The sequence below is a fragment of the Bos indicus genome, chromosome 14 (genome assembly GCF_029378745.1).
Source record: "Bos indicus isolate NIAB-ARS_2022 breed Sahiwal x Tharparkar chromosome 14, NIAB-ARS_B.indTharparkar_mat_pri_1.0, whole genome shotgun sequence".
In the NCBI taxonomy this organism is placed as follows: Eukaryota; Metazoa; Chordata; class Mammalia; order Artiodactyla; family Bovidae; genus Bos; species Bos indicus.
The window spans coordinates 56,885,796-56,901,433 of NC_091773.1; positions in this window are offsets into that span (position 1 = coordinate 56,885,796).

A 15,638-nucleotide genomic window follows, 5' to 3' on the forward strand; every position below is an offset into this window, starting at 1 on the left:
GAGTGCTGCGGTTCATGGGATCACGAAGAGTCAGACACGACTGAGCAACTGAACTGAACTGAATGCATTTATCCATTGAAAAATAAAATTGGAATCATAAAAATTTAAGCATGGCTTTACAACTTTTATAATTTATATTTATTTATAATTATTCTGTAACTGTCCTCAATCATTAATATAATATATATTATTTTAAAATAAACTATTTATTCCTATATTTTACTGTTATAGATGTAATGCATTTTAGGAGAAAATCCTGGAATTAAAATGTTGGTCAGTTGAGAGTTTGTATATTTTAAGATTTTTATTATTATTGCATATTACATTATAGAAAGTTTATCATAATTTTTATTCCCACCAATAGTGCATGAAAATTCCCTATTTTGAGATCTAATTGAAAGGAAAAAAAGTAACGAATACAAGTATGTTTTATATGCAGAGCACAGAGAAGAGAATGATGATAGCCAATAGCCACTGTTTAAGAGCAGCTATGTTATTAAATCCGCAAGTTTTAATAATGAGATTTTAAAACCCTAATAATAAGATGCTTTCTCCTCTCGGGTAGAAAGCTATGCTATCATATTTAATTCTAAACTTCCTCTTGAGAAAAACTGTCTTTTATCCTTAATTTTTCATGCCTTGGTACCCAAAGCATTTTAGGACCCTAACTGAGATACTTAAAATACACTGATTGCATCATTTAGGTATAGACTTCAACTTGAAAAAAAGAAGTTTCTGTTCAAAACTTAAAATAAATAATGTATTATCAGGTTGTACTGAAGTGAAGTGAAGTCGCTCAGTCGTGTCTGACTCTTTATGGCACCATGGACTGTAGCCTACCAGGCTCCTTCACCCATGGGATTTTCCAGGCAAGAGTACTGGAGTGGGTTGCCTTTCCTTCTCCAGGGGATCTTCCTGACCCAGGGATTGAACCCCAGTCTCCCACATTGTAGGCAGACTCTTTACTGTCTGAGTAATCAAAACTTTCTGCTCTCCATGAAACAACAGATCCATGCAACACGGGTTAGCTGGCCAACCTCTTCCCTCCAATAGCTCAAATCCAGTAAGAAGACAGACATGTAAGCAGGATTAGCTACATAACATGTGGAGATCTGTACAAAACAAAAAATGTTGAATGTCTTCTTCAAAACATATGAATTTCAAGATAGCCATGTGCAGCATTAAATTCACATGCTGCAGTGGAAATGGAGTTCTCATTCTACACAGTTCTAATAGCCCCACCAGTTAGTATATGGTAATCAACATAAACCTGATTGTTTTCAGAAAAAAAAATTGCAGACACTGAATCAAACCTGCAGAAAAAGGCATATTTGGACCTGCTGGATTACCAGCTAGATATTACATAATATGTATTGCTTAAAGACTGAATCCAACATTTGGAGGACAGAAGAAAATCATTTTCATTTATGCAGAATAGTGAGGTGAACATATGAGATGAATACCAAATATGTTTGTGATTTTGTTCTCTCATCTATGGGAACCAAGGAAATTTATATTTTACTCCTTTTTTTCCCTAACCCAGTCAATACAATATAATTCTAAGAAAGCAAATGAAAAATATTTTAGCACAGGACATCGATCGTTTTTTTACAGTAAGAGTGAAGAGACCAACAGACCTTTTGGCTTTTAGTGCTTGGATTAACTTCAATGTCTAAAAGTTGCTAAGTAACACTTTTAATAATAAGAGATTGCAAGGCCAGGCAGGGAATTAATGATCCATGACCCTATTTAAGAGAAATATTAGTGCTTCGTAAAGCGAGATGGCTGAATACAGTAATGGGAATTTTGCGTAATACGCTTAACCACTTTTATGTGCTACTTTTTCATTGCTGCTCAGGGTCAATTTGGCATGACACTTTTTATTAGACTGAGATTATTTCATCATTATTTCAAGTTAGGTAAGAATTTCATGGGGAAAGAATGATATATAGAGAATAACCATTGTATAATCCTTACCATTTGGAAACAAAGTTATTTCGATCTGATAAACATAAATGTTTAGAACACACTAAGCACACAATTAAACTTTTCAATACATATCTCCTGGGTTCACTCCAGTAAAACCAAACCAGTGCGTGCACACACGCGCGCAAACACACACACCCACACACACCCACACACCCACACACACCATACACACACACACACCACACCACACCACACACACACCACACACACATACCACACCACACACACACCACACCACACCCACACACACCACACACACCCCTCACACACACACACACACACCACACACATACCACACACACACACACCCCACACACACTCCTCACACACACACCACACATACACCACATCACACACACCACACACCACACCACACACACACACACACCACACACACCACACCACACACACCACACCACACATACCACACACACAACACCACACATACCACACACACATACCACACCACACACACCACACATACCACACACACATACCACACCACACACATATACCACACCACACATACCACACACACACACATACACCACACCACACACACACACCACACCACACACACACACCATACCACACACACCACACACACACACCCCACACCACACACACCACCCCACACCACACCACACACATACACACACACACACCACACACACCACACATACCACACACACATACCACACTACACACATATACCACACACACACACCACACACACACACACACACCACACCATACCACACCACACACACACACACACAAAACCCTGTCATCTCAGAGTGAAAGGAAACTTCAAAGAAGTAAAACATCTTCTATGTATTAGGGGTCAAATGAGTTTTAAAGATGAACACCCACCGCCACCCCCCACCACCAAATTGGCTTGATTCATTCTGCTGAAAAGCACAAAGGGTTTCAGAGAGAACAAATTACCTTTTAAAACACATGTTTAATATTTTTTTTATAAAAGACACTGAATTTTCATCTGAGAAACTTCTTTTAGTAGTAATTAACCTTCTGGCACTGGCAGTTAGGGCTTCCCTGGAGGTTCAGTGGTAAAGAATCCGCTTGCCAATGCAGGAGATGTGGGTTCAATTACTGGGTCAGGAAGATCCCTTGGAGAAGGAAATGGCAACCCATTCCAGTATTTTTGCCTGGGAAATCCCATGGACAGAGGAGCCTGCCAGGCTCCCACTGGACAAGAGCTATACAGCCCATGGGGTTGCAAAAGAGTTGGACATGACTTAGCAACTAAATAACAACAACTGGCAGTAAGACCCTCAAGTTCACACTCAAGTACTTCTCACAGCCTCTGAGAAAGGAGACCTTGGGAGAGTGGGGAATGTTTTAGGGAACCCTGAAAGAAAATGCTGGAGGAGTTCATTTTGGTTAGCATATGCAAGTGTGGGATCTTAGAGCTAGGTTGTTAAAAATTCCTTGCAGAACTGAAAATTGCCAAAATCTGAGGTTTCATCATTTTTACGATAAATCCAGAAAGGTGTGATGTAAGAGTAACTTTTCCCTCTATGTGATTGAGGATGATAGCACTAAGGAAGAAGTACTATATGTTTAGAAATGTTCAACTGTTTGGGCTTCCAGTCAGATCTTTCTCAGTGGTGACCTGGCATCCACCTTTCTGAGATTTATATACTCTGTACATATGATACCTTCATTGTAAAGAAATGCTATGTGAGGTGTGGTATGAAATAACCCAGCCATTTCCTGATAAACTGGTCATTCTCACTTGCAGGTGGGTGAGTCAACAACTTTAACTTGAGACTAACTAAACTCTCCTTCCCAAAGAATTTTAAATGAATCTAGACTTCCTCACAAGGCAAGCTGTAACATGTCGGTTATGACTACGGGTAAACTATTCCCTAGTATGAACCTCAGGTTTTTCATCTGTGAAATGGTTCAATAATCTGTTAGAAGTATTGATAAATCCAATGAGTTAGTGTCCAAAGTATTTCCTGTATAACAAACAATAAATACAAGCCATAGGCATATTATTCATTATAATGTCAGAGAACCTTGAAGCAACATCCATCATGTTGCATGATTCAACAGGCTTTGTAAAGAAACTCTGGATACCAGGAATGGACTCCCTCATCTCTGTACAACCCAGTGTTCTTTACCTTGTATACAGACAGACAGGTTCATACCCAAGCTGATGGGTCCTAGGACTGCTGTACTCAAGGACAGTTCCAGCCTAAGCTCTCCAGTGGGATGAGACCTTCCATTCTCAATTTTCTCGGTGACTTTCAACCATCAATGACCATTCTCTCTCCTTTATTTTCACCCTGTCTCTCTGCACAAGGATAATAAATGCCTTTTGACTGACTCTGGTCTCTCTAGTCCTTGAAAAATTGCCACAGCACCCTAAGTTTCACTCTACTTACTATATTCCCCCTCACTGCACAAATGGAACAATCACCAGGTAAAAACAATAATCCCATGTGTTGCTTACAGATTTCAGATTTGAAAACAAGTTAATTACAAAGAGGAAAACTGGGTGGTTGGGGATAAAGGTGGTAGGAAAATCTCATTATGTTTTGTTTTGTTTTATGGTAGCAAGCAAATAGGATTTATTAGAGAGAAGGAAAGTACAGAGTTCTCAGCATAAACACTGACACCGGGTAGAGAGTCCCCCCAAAGACAGGACTTACAGAATGACAGAATTGAGAGTGAGTGTCTGTGCTTGAGTTGGCACTGAGGAATCCCAGATGAGCTCCCAAAAGATGAAACAGGAATCTGAGTTCTTATTCATGCAGCCAAAGAACGGAATCCACAAACATGCAAACATTCAAGGTAGCAAGTGAATAGGATTTATTAGAGAGGAGGAAAGTACAAAGCTCTCAGCATAGACACGGAGAGCGCAGAAAGAATCCCCCTCATTTAAGTTTTTAAAAATATATATTCCAAAAGATTCAACTGCATCCTATTCTGCTATGAAGACACATGGAATAAACTGGCAAAAATTATTCATACAAGAAGAAACCCAAATGACCACTAAGCCCATGAAAAGATGCTCAGCTCCACTGGTAGAAAGGAAAATGTCAGTTGAAACCATATTGAATTACCATTTCATACTCTTTCATTTGAAAACGTTTTTTTCCACACTGTACATTTCATAACCCTGACTCATTTATTTTGAAATTGAAAGTTTGTATCTATTAACTTCCCTCATCTATTCCTCTCATCACCCACCCTCCTCCGCTCTGGCAACTACCTGTTTGTTCTCTGTCTGTATCTATGACTCTGTTTCCGTTTTGTTGTAAATGTTCATTTGTTTTGATCTTTAGATTCTACACATAAGTGAAAGCATATGGTATTTGTCTTCTCTGTCTGATTTATCTCACATAGCTTTATACCCTTTAGGTCCATTCATGTTGTTTTCAATGGCAAGATTTCACTCTTTTTTTTTTTTTTTTTTAACCACTGAAGTCACCTCATTTAAAATCTGTTTGGAGACACAAAAGACACAAAATAGCCAAAGTAAATGTGAGAAAGAAAAACAGAACTGGAGGAATCAGGCTCCCTGATTTAACACTATACTACAAAGCTCTAGTCATCAAAAATAATATGGTATTGGCACAAAAACAGAAATATAAATCAATGGGACAGGATAGAACATCCCAAAAGAAACCTACACACTTACAGTCAATTATTCTATGACAAAAGGGGCAAGACCACACAATGGAGAAAAAACAGTTTCTTTAATAAATAGTTCTGGGAAGATTGGACAGCTACATGTAAAAGATATGAAACCAACATTCAATACCATACACAAAAATAAATGAAAATAGATGAAAGCCCTAAATGTAAGGCTGGATACTGTAATACTCTTAGAGGAAAACATAGGCAAAACACTCTGACATAAATCATAGCAGTATCTTTTCAGTCTGTCCACCAGAGTAATAGAAATAAAAAGAAAAGTAAACAAATGGGATCTAATTAAACTTAAAAGTTTTTAACAGCAAAGAAAACCACAAACAAAACAAAAAGACAACCCACAGAATGGGGGAAAATATTTGCAAGTGATGTGACCGACAAAGTATTAGTCTCCAAAATTTATAAAAATTTTGTGGCTTAATATCCAAAAAACAAACAACGCAATTAAAAATGGGCAGAAGACTTAGACATCTCACCAAAGAAGACAGAGAGATGGTTAAGAAACACATGAAAAGATGCTCAAAATTGCTAATTATTAGAGGAATGCAAATCAAAACTACAATGAGATATCACCTCACACCAGTCAGAATGGCCACCATCAAAAAATCTACAAACAATAAATGCTGGGAAGCGTGTGGAGAAAAGGAAACCTTCCTACACTGTGGGTGGGAATGGAAAGGGAGAATCCCAGGGACAGAGGAGCCTGGGGGCTGCTGTCTATGGGGTCGCACAGAGTCAGACACGACTGAAGCGACTTGGCAGCAGCAGCAGCCCTATGGAGAACAGTATGGAGCTTCCTCAGAAAACAAAAATAGAGCTACCATATGATACAGCAATTCTACTCCTGGGCATATACCAGAGGAAAACATGGTTTGAAACAGTACATGCATCCTAGTGTTCATTATAGCACTGTTTACAACAGTCAAGACATGGAAGCAACCTAAAGGTCCATTGACAGACAAAAGGATAAAGACGAGTTGGTACATGTATACAATGGAATATTACTCAGCCACTAAAAAGAATGAAATAATGTCATTTGCAGCACGGATGGACCTGGAGATTATAATACTAAGTAAAGTAAGTCAGAGAAAGACAAATATTATATGATTTTTCTTATAAGAGGAATCTAAAAATGAACTTACTTACAAGATAGAAACAGACTCACTGACTTTTTTTGCTTTTGTATATTCTATTGTGTATTTGTGTGTGTATCATAACATATCTTCTTTATTCATGTATCGATGGGCCCTTGGGTTGTTGCTTACAACAACATTTTCAGGGCAATTTGGTAACATCTATACAATGGAAGCTGCATATATTCAATAATCCAACAATTTCACTTCCAAGTACAATGCTAAGAAACACATACATTTGCATATGACATCTTATATAGGAATATTTATAGGTAGCAGTGTTGGAGTAGCTTTTGTTAAAAGTCTACCAAGCATAGCAGAAATAAAGAAATCATGGAATGTTCACAAAGAAGAGCTCAGAGAAGTGATTGAACCAGTTCTCTATATATCAACAAGGATGCATCTTACAGACAAGTTTGCAGGAAAATCTTGAATTTCAGAATACCTAAAGTATGAAGCTATTTATGTAGAGTTTTACAAACATACAAAATAACATTGTACACACATGCAGTATATATGTATACATAAGTAGTAAAAATATAAAGAAATGCATGGGTTGAAGACTGCAAATTTTGGATAGAAATTACTTTTGGAAGGGGTTACTATTAGGAGAGGAGCAACCCCACATCCAAAGTGCAGTGGCTGCATGGGCGCAGGAGGGCCGAGAGGAGCTACTCCACGTTCAAGGTCAGGAGGGGTGGCGGTGAGGAGATACCCCTCGTCCAAGGTAAGGAGAAGCGGCTGTGCTTTGTTGGAACAGCCGTGAAGAGATACTCCACGTCCAAGGTAAGAGAAACCCAAGTAAGATGGTAGGTGTTGCAAGAAGGTATCAGAGGGCAAACACACTGAAACCATAATCACAGAAAACTAGTCAATCTAGTCACACGAACCACAGCCTTGTCTAACTCAATGAAACTAAGCCATGCCACGTGGGGCCACCCAAGACGGGAGGGTCATGGTGGAAAGGTCTGACAGAATGTGGTCCACTGGAGAAGGGAATGGCAAACCACTTCAGTATTCTTGCCTTGAGAACCCCATGAACAGTATGAAAAAGGCAAAAAGGTAGGACACTGAAAGATGAACTTCCCAGGTCGGTAGGTGCCCAATATGGTACTGCAGATCAGTGCAGAAATAACTCCAGAAAGAATGAAGGGATGGAACCAAAGCAAAAACAACACCCAGTTGTGGATGGGACTGGTAATAGAAGCAAGGTTCCATGCTGTAAATAGCAATATTGCATAGGAACCTGGAATGTTAGGTCCATGAATCAAGGCAAATTGGAAGTGGTCAAACAGGAGATGGCAAGAGTGAACGTCGACATTCTAGGAATCAGCGAACTAAAATGGACTGGAATGGGTGAATTTAACTCAGATGACCATTATATCTACTACTGCAGGCAGGAATCCCTTAGAAGAAATGGACTAGCCATCATGGTCAACAAAAGAGTCTGAAATGCAGTACTTGGATGCAATCTCAAAAATGACAGAATGATCTCTGTTTCCAAGGCAAACCATTCAATATCACAGTAATCCAAGCCTAGCCCTAACCAGTAACGCTGAAGAAGCTGAAGTTGAATGGTTCTATGAAGACCTACAAGATCTTTTAGAACTAGCACTCAAAAAAGATGTCCTTTTCATCATAGGGGACTGGAATGCAAAAGTAGGAACTCAAGAAACATCTGGAGTAACAGGCAAATTTGGCCTTGGAATATGGAATGAAGCAGGGCAAAGGCTAACAGAATTTTGCCAAGAATGCACTGGTCATAGCCAACACCCTCTTCTAACAACACAAGAGAAGACTCTACACATGGACATCACCAGATGGTCAACACCGAAATCAGATTGATTATATTCTTTGCAACCAAAGATGGAGAAGCTCTATACAGTCAGCAAAACCAAGACCAGGAGCTGACTGTGGCTCAGATCATGAATTCCTTATTGCCAAATTCAGATTTAAATTGAAGAAAGTGGGGAAAACTACTAGATCATTCAGATATGACCTAAATCAAATCCCTTATGATTATACAGTGGAAGTGAGAAATAAATTTAAGGGACTAGACCTGATAGACAGAGTGCCTGATGTCCTAACTGTTGCTTTCTGACCTGAATATAGGTTTCTCAAGAGGCAGGTTTGTGACATTTTACAGGAGACAGGGATCAAGACCATCCCCATGGAAAAGAAATGCAAAAAAGCAAAATGGCTGTCTGAGGAAGCCTTACAAATAGCTGTGAAAAGAAGAGAAGCAAAAAGCAAAGGAGAAAAGGAAAGATATCAGCATCTGAATGCAGAGTTCCAAAGAATAGCAAGGAGAGATAAGAAAGCCTTCCTCAGCGATCAATGCAAAGAAATAGAGGAAAACAACAGAATGGGAAAGACTAGATATCTCTTCAAGAAAATTAGAGATACCAAAGGAACATTTCATGCAAAGATGGGCTCGATAAAAGACAGAAATGGTATGGACCTAACAGAAGTAGAAGATATTACGAAAAGGTGGCAAGAATACACAGAAGAACTGTACAAAAAAGAGCTTCACGACCCAGATAATCACGATGGTGTGATCACTGACCTAGAGCCAGACATCCTGGAATGTGAAGTCAAGTGGGCCTTAGAAAGCATCACTACAAACAAAGCTAGTGGAGGTGATGAAATTCCAGTTGAATATTTCAAACCCTGAAAGATGATGCTGTGAAAGTGCTGCACTCAAAATGCCAGCAAATTTGGAAAACTCAGCAGTGGCCACAAGACTGGAAAAGGTCAGTTTTCATTCCAATCCCAAAGAAAGGCAATGCCAAAGAATGCTCAAACTACCACACAATTGCACTCATCTCACTAGAATTTTGAGCTAATAAAGTAATGCTCAAAATTCTCCAAGCCAGGCTTCAGCAATATGTGAACCATGAACTTCCTGATGTTCAAGCTGGTTTTAGAAAAGGCAGAGGAACCAGAGATCAAATTGCCAACATCCGCTGGATGATGGAAAAAGGAAGAGAGTTCCAGAAAAACATCTATTTCTGCTTTCTTGACTATGCCAAAGGCTTTGAGTGTGTGGATCACAATAAACTGTGGAAAATTCTTCAAGAGATAGGAATACCAGACCACCTGACCTGCCTCTTGAGACACCTATGTGCAGGTCAGGAAGCAACAGTTAGAACTGGACATGGAACAACAGACTGGTTCCAAATAGGAAAAGGAGTACGTCAAGGCTGTATATTGTCACCCTGTTTATTTAACTTGTATGCAGAGTACATCATGAGAAACACAGGGCTGGAAGAAGCACGAGCTGGAATCAAGATTGCCTGGAGAAATATCAGTAACCTCAGATATGCAGACACTACCCTTATGGCAGAAAGTGAAGAGGAACTAAAAAGCTTCTTGATGAAAGTAAAAGAGGAGTGAAAAAGTTGGCTTAAAGATCAACATTCAGAAAATGAAGATCATGGCATCTGGTCCCATCACTTCATGGGAAATAGATGGGGAAACAGTGGAAACAGTGGCAGACTTCATTTTTGGGGGCTCCAAAATCACTGCATGGTGATTGCAGCCATGAAATTAAAAGACGCTTACTCCTTGGAAGGAAAGTTATGACCAACCTAGATAGCATATTGAAGAGCAGAGACATTACTTTGCCAACAAAGGTTCGTCTAGTCAAGGCTATGGTTTTTCCAGTGATCATGTATGGATGTGAGAGTTGGACTGTGAAGAAAGCTGAGCACTGAAGAATTGATGCTTTTGAACTGTGGTGTTGGAGAAGACTCTTGAGAGTTCCTTGGACTGCAAGGAGATCCAACCAGTCCATCCTAAAGGAGATCAGTCCTGGGTGTTCATTGGAAGGACTGATGCTGAAGCTGAAACTCCAGTACTTTGGCCACCTCATGCAAAGAGTTGACTCATTGTAAAATACTCTGATGCTGGGAGGGATTGGGGGCAGGAGAAGGGGACAACAGAGGATGAGATGGCTGGATAGCATCACTGACTCGATGGACGTGAGTCTGGGTGAACTCCTGGAGTTGGTGATGGACAGGGAGGCCTGGCGTGCTGTGATTCATGGGGTCACAAAGAGTCGGACACGACTGAGAGACTGAACTGACTGACTATTAGGAGAGAGATGAAAGAGTCAGATACATAGATGTCAACTATATTGATATTATTTTGTTTCTGAGGCTAAGTTTACTGATTTATTCCTTAAGCTCTTTTGTATCTGAAACATTTCATAATTTTGTAGACCCTCTGAAATGTAAAATAAGACTTGATTTTTAGGATGAGTAAAACATGGGGGAAAGTAACATCGGTTGTACATTTAATCTGTCAGACATTTTATATTTGTTGTATATTTTAATTCTATTGCTACCTATTTCCAACTTTATAGGTAAACAGCTGGAAGACATTTAAAGATATTTAAAGATATAACAGATTTGTTGGCTCCAAAGAGCTAAAGACATGGTACACAGCGAGGGGGGAAAGAACTCCACTCACAAAAAGGTCACCAAGGACACCCATAATAGTGGGCATGACAAGCCACCTTTCTCCTTCATCTTGTAAGTCAACATCTCCCACAATTTCATGTCTCACTTATTTACATGTATCTACTAAAAATACATGTAAATGTATTTACATTTACATTTAAATATATGTAGAAGACATATATTTACAGGAGACAATATTAGCCATTCAAGTTCAAGGTCTATGTTTGATTCATTTCCATAGCCTCATGCACAGAGCACAGTAGGGGCTTAGTACATGCTGGCTGGATGGTAAATGGTAGACAATAACCCAGGGGGGCCAATATGCTCAGACAGAAATGATCTCATCATTCACTGATATGAATGTGTTGATTTCATCACATAAAAGTCAGTACAGACAAGAAAAGGTAAATAAAAAACAGAATGCTTAGGCTCAGCTGCAAAATGAAAGGGAGCTACATGTTCTATTATGGGGAGCAAGGTAATTCCTTTCCAAGTTGTAATTAAAGAGATGATTCTAATTTGAAACTAGCTCCCTAATTGGTGTCTGGCTTTTAGAATTCTCACAGGCCTTTAATTTATATACATTTTAACTTTTGTTTAACTTTCTGTAGCTCACTCCCCTACCACCAAACCCCCCAAATTCTTACTTAAGATAGAGGAAGTGAGTCACATAAAGGATCAAGGAATTATAAGTTGCTCTCCAGAACATTATTTCCCTATCCAAAATCTCAAAAAATGAAATTATGAAAATTTGTGAATTAAAAGCATTGATGTATGAAAAAGGTTTTATGCTCAAACGTTACCTGTCAGATCTTCCCTGACCATCCAAATTAAAATAGAAACCTCTCCCTGCAACCCCGCATCGTTCCTGTCTATCTGCTTCCCCTGCTGTACTCTTTCTGACAAAAACAGGGAATCAGTTTGTCTATGCAATAAGTATTTCATCTCCTCTATCCCTACAGTTTAATCTGCGAGAAAGTGGGAACTTTGCCTTCGTTATTCAAGGATATATTTCTGGTGCCTAGAACAGCACCTAGAAGATAACAAGTCCTAAATAAGTAGATACTAAGTGAATGAATGAATAGGTTCCCTGGTGGTTCAGACAGTAAAGAATCCGCCTGCAATGAAGGAGACCTGAGTATGATCCCCAGGTCGGGAAGATCCCCTAGAGAAGGGAATGGCAACTCTAGTATTCTTGCCTGGAGAATCCCATGGACAGAGGAGCCTGGTAGGCTACCGTACATGGGGTCACAAGAGTTGGACATGACTGAGAAACTAAGCACAGCACAAGTGAATGAATGAGTCAATCTTACATTTGCAGCAATAGTCCTTAGTCAGATTTTCATTTAAAAAAAATGCAAGTCTCCCTCTGTGACTTATATTTATCCCTATGATTGGAATCTTCAAATACAGTGAAAGTAAGAGTTTTCCTTTTTTTTTTTTCTCTTTTTCTCAGGTTTATGAAGGAATAATTGACATACAAAGAACTGCATATATTTAAAGTGTACAACTTGGTAACATTTGACGTATGTAAACATCCATGAAATCATTACTACAATGAAGATAATGAACATATTCATCACCCCTGAAAGCTTACTTATACCCCTTGGCAATACTCTGTCCTCAAGCAACCAATGACCTGATTTTTGTCACTATATATTACTTAAAGTTTCTAGAATTCTATATAACTGGAATAATACAATATGTATTCTTTTATGCCTGGTTTCTTTCACTCAGCATTATTATTTTAAGATTTAATATATGTTGTTATACTAGTCCATTTTTTTTTTTTTGCTGAGTAATATTTCACTGCAAATACAATGGAAACAGTGACAGACTTTATTTTCTTGGGCTCCAAAATCACTGTGGATGGTGACTGCAAACATGAAATTAAAAGATGCTTGCTCCTTGGAAGAAAAGTTATTAACAAACCTGGACAGCATATTAAAAAGCAGAGATATCACTTTGCCGACAAAGGTCCATATAGTCAAAACTATGGTTTTCCAGCAGCCATGTATGGATGTAAGAGCTGGACCATAAAGAAGGCTGAGCACTGAAGAATTGATGCTTTTGAAATGTGGTGTTGGAGAAGACTCTTGAGAGTCCCTTGGAAAGCGAGGAGATGAAACCAGTAAATCAAAATCAACCCTGAATATTCATTGGAAGGACTGATGCTGAAAGTGAAGCTCCAATACTTTGGCCACCTGATGTGACAAGCCGATTCACTGGAAAACCTGATGCTGGAAAAAATTGGAAGCAGGAGGAGAAGGGGACGACAGAGGATGAGATGGTTGGATGGCATCACTGACTCAATGGACATGAGTTTGAGAAAATTCTGAGAGATAGTGAAGGACAGGGAAGCCTGGCAAGCTGCAGTCCATAGGGTTGCAAAGACTTGGACATTACTGAGCAACTGAACAACAAATTTCATTGCAAGAATATACCATAATTTGTCCATTTACCAGCTGATGGATATTTGGGTCCTTTACAGCTTTTGGCTATTCCCAAAAATGTTACCATGAAACATCTGTGTGCAAGTCTTTGTGAGAATATACGCTTTTTTACCCCTTAGTGAAACTTGCTCAGTCATGTCCAGCTCTTTGCAATCCCATGGACTATACAGTCCATGGAATTCTCCAGGCCAGAATACTGGAGTGGGTACCCTTTCCCTTCTCCAGGGGATCTTCCAGGGATCGAACCCAGGTCTCCCACACTACAGGTGGATTCTTTGCCAGCTGAGCCACAAGGGAAACCCTCTTCCCCTTAAATAGATTCCTAAGGGTAGAATGGCTGGGTCTTATGGTAGGTTTATGTTTAAGATTTTAAAAACTGACCAGTTATTTTCTAAAGTGATCTTACTATTTTACATTCTCAGTAGTGTATGAGATCCAGTTGGTCTACATCCTTACCAACACTTGATATGGTCAGGTTTTTTTTTTTTTTCATTTTAGAAATTCTAATAGGTGTATAGTAGTATATCATTGGGTTTAGTTAGTGTGCTGTTGGCATATTTTCCTGTGCTTATTTGTTATCTTTATATCTTCTTCAGTGAAGTGTCTGCTTGACTCTTTTGCCCATTTAAAACATTGGATTGTTTGTTTTCTTATTAGTGAGTTTTGAGCAGTTCTTTGTATTTTCTGAATGTGTGTCTTGTGTCAGTTGCTCAGTCATGTCCAACTCTTTGCGACCCTATGGACTGTTTCATGAGGTCTGAATACAATTGCTTAACAATTCATTTGCCATTATTTTCCCCAAGTCTGCGGTTTATCTTAGTCAGGGTTTCTTTATTGGACAAATTTACTACATGCAATGCTCTTTGCTAGGATCTAAGAATCCAGATGCTTGAAAACAAGGTCCCACCCTTCGGGGTTCTTATAGGCTAGTCTAATGAAGAGTTACCATCAATCAATGCAAGAAAATGGGATTACTACTAGCCTTACTACTAATTGTAATTAGTACTACTACTAGTAATTGACATTACTACTAATGTCAATCTTCTGCTAATCCTGGAGATGGAGATTATACATCCAGGTAAGGCCCAGTCTTTCAGAGTCAGAGTTATAAAAAAAATCCCATGGAGACAATAATGTTGTAAAGAGTGGTCTAATTTAACTTGTATGTATAAAAATAAGCAACAATGAAACAGTTTTTCTGAATTGCAAATGACTTATGTATTTTAGGGGTATACTTCCATTTTTCTATTTTATTAGCTATTTACTGAAATGGAGAGAAATGAATTTCCCTCTCGGTAGCTGTAGATAAATATGGTCAAAACTAATTTACATTGTGATAAAGACTATAATTAATAGGCAACAAAACTTTAAAATAAAAAGTGTGGATGTGCTTATATGAAGAAATAGAAAGAGAGAGATTGAGGGATACTGTACCCTACTCTTTAACTGTACCCTACTCTTTAGTCCTCAGGAATAGAGTCAACAGCTAGGAAGAGTGGGTAGAACATTTCTTTAAGTGAATCAGAGAACATTAGAAATAATGAACCAACATGATCAATGATTAATAATTTCTTAGGCTTGAGACACAGTACATCAGTGGTGACTATCAGATTTTGTAACAAAATCACTAAAAGAATAAAATGGTGCTAGATTTTAGCAATGATAGAAATGATAGAAATATAAAATTTAGAAACAGTAGTTAGTTTTGAGTTAAGGATAAATTTGATTAAATAACTTTGGAAAGACAGCAAGACAACCAACTGGACATGTCCAGCAGGCAGCATGATGAGTGCTTAGAGGGGTAATCAGGACTAGAAGAAACCACTGAAGAGTCATTGTCAAACAGGTGACTCTGAGAACAGGTCCATTTTCAAAGCAATGGGAAAATAAAAACAGTGCTGGGTATAAAATGA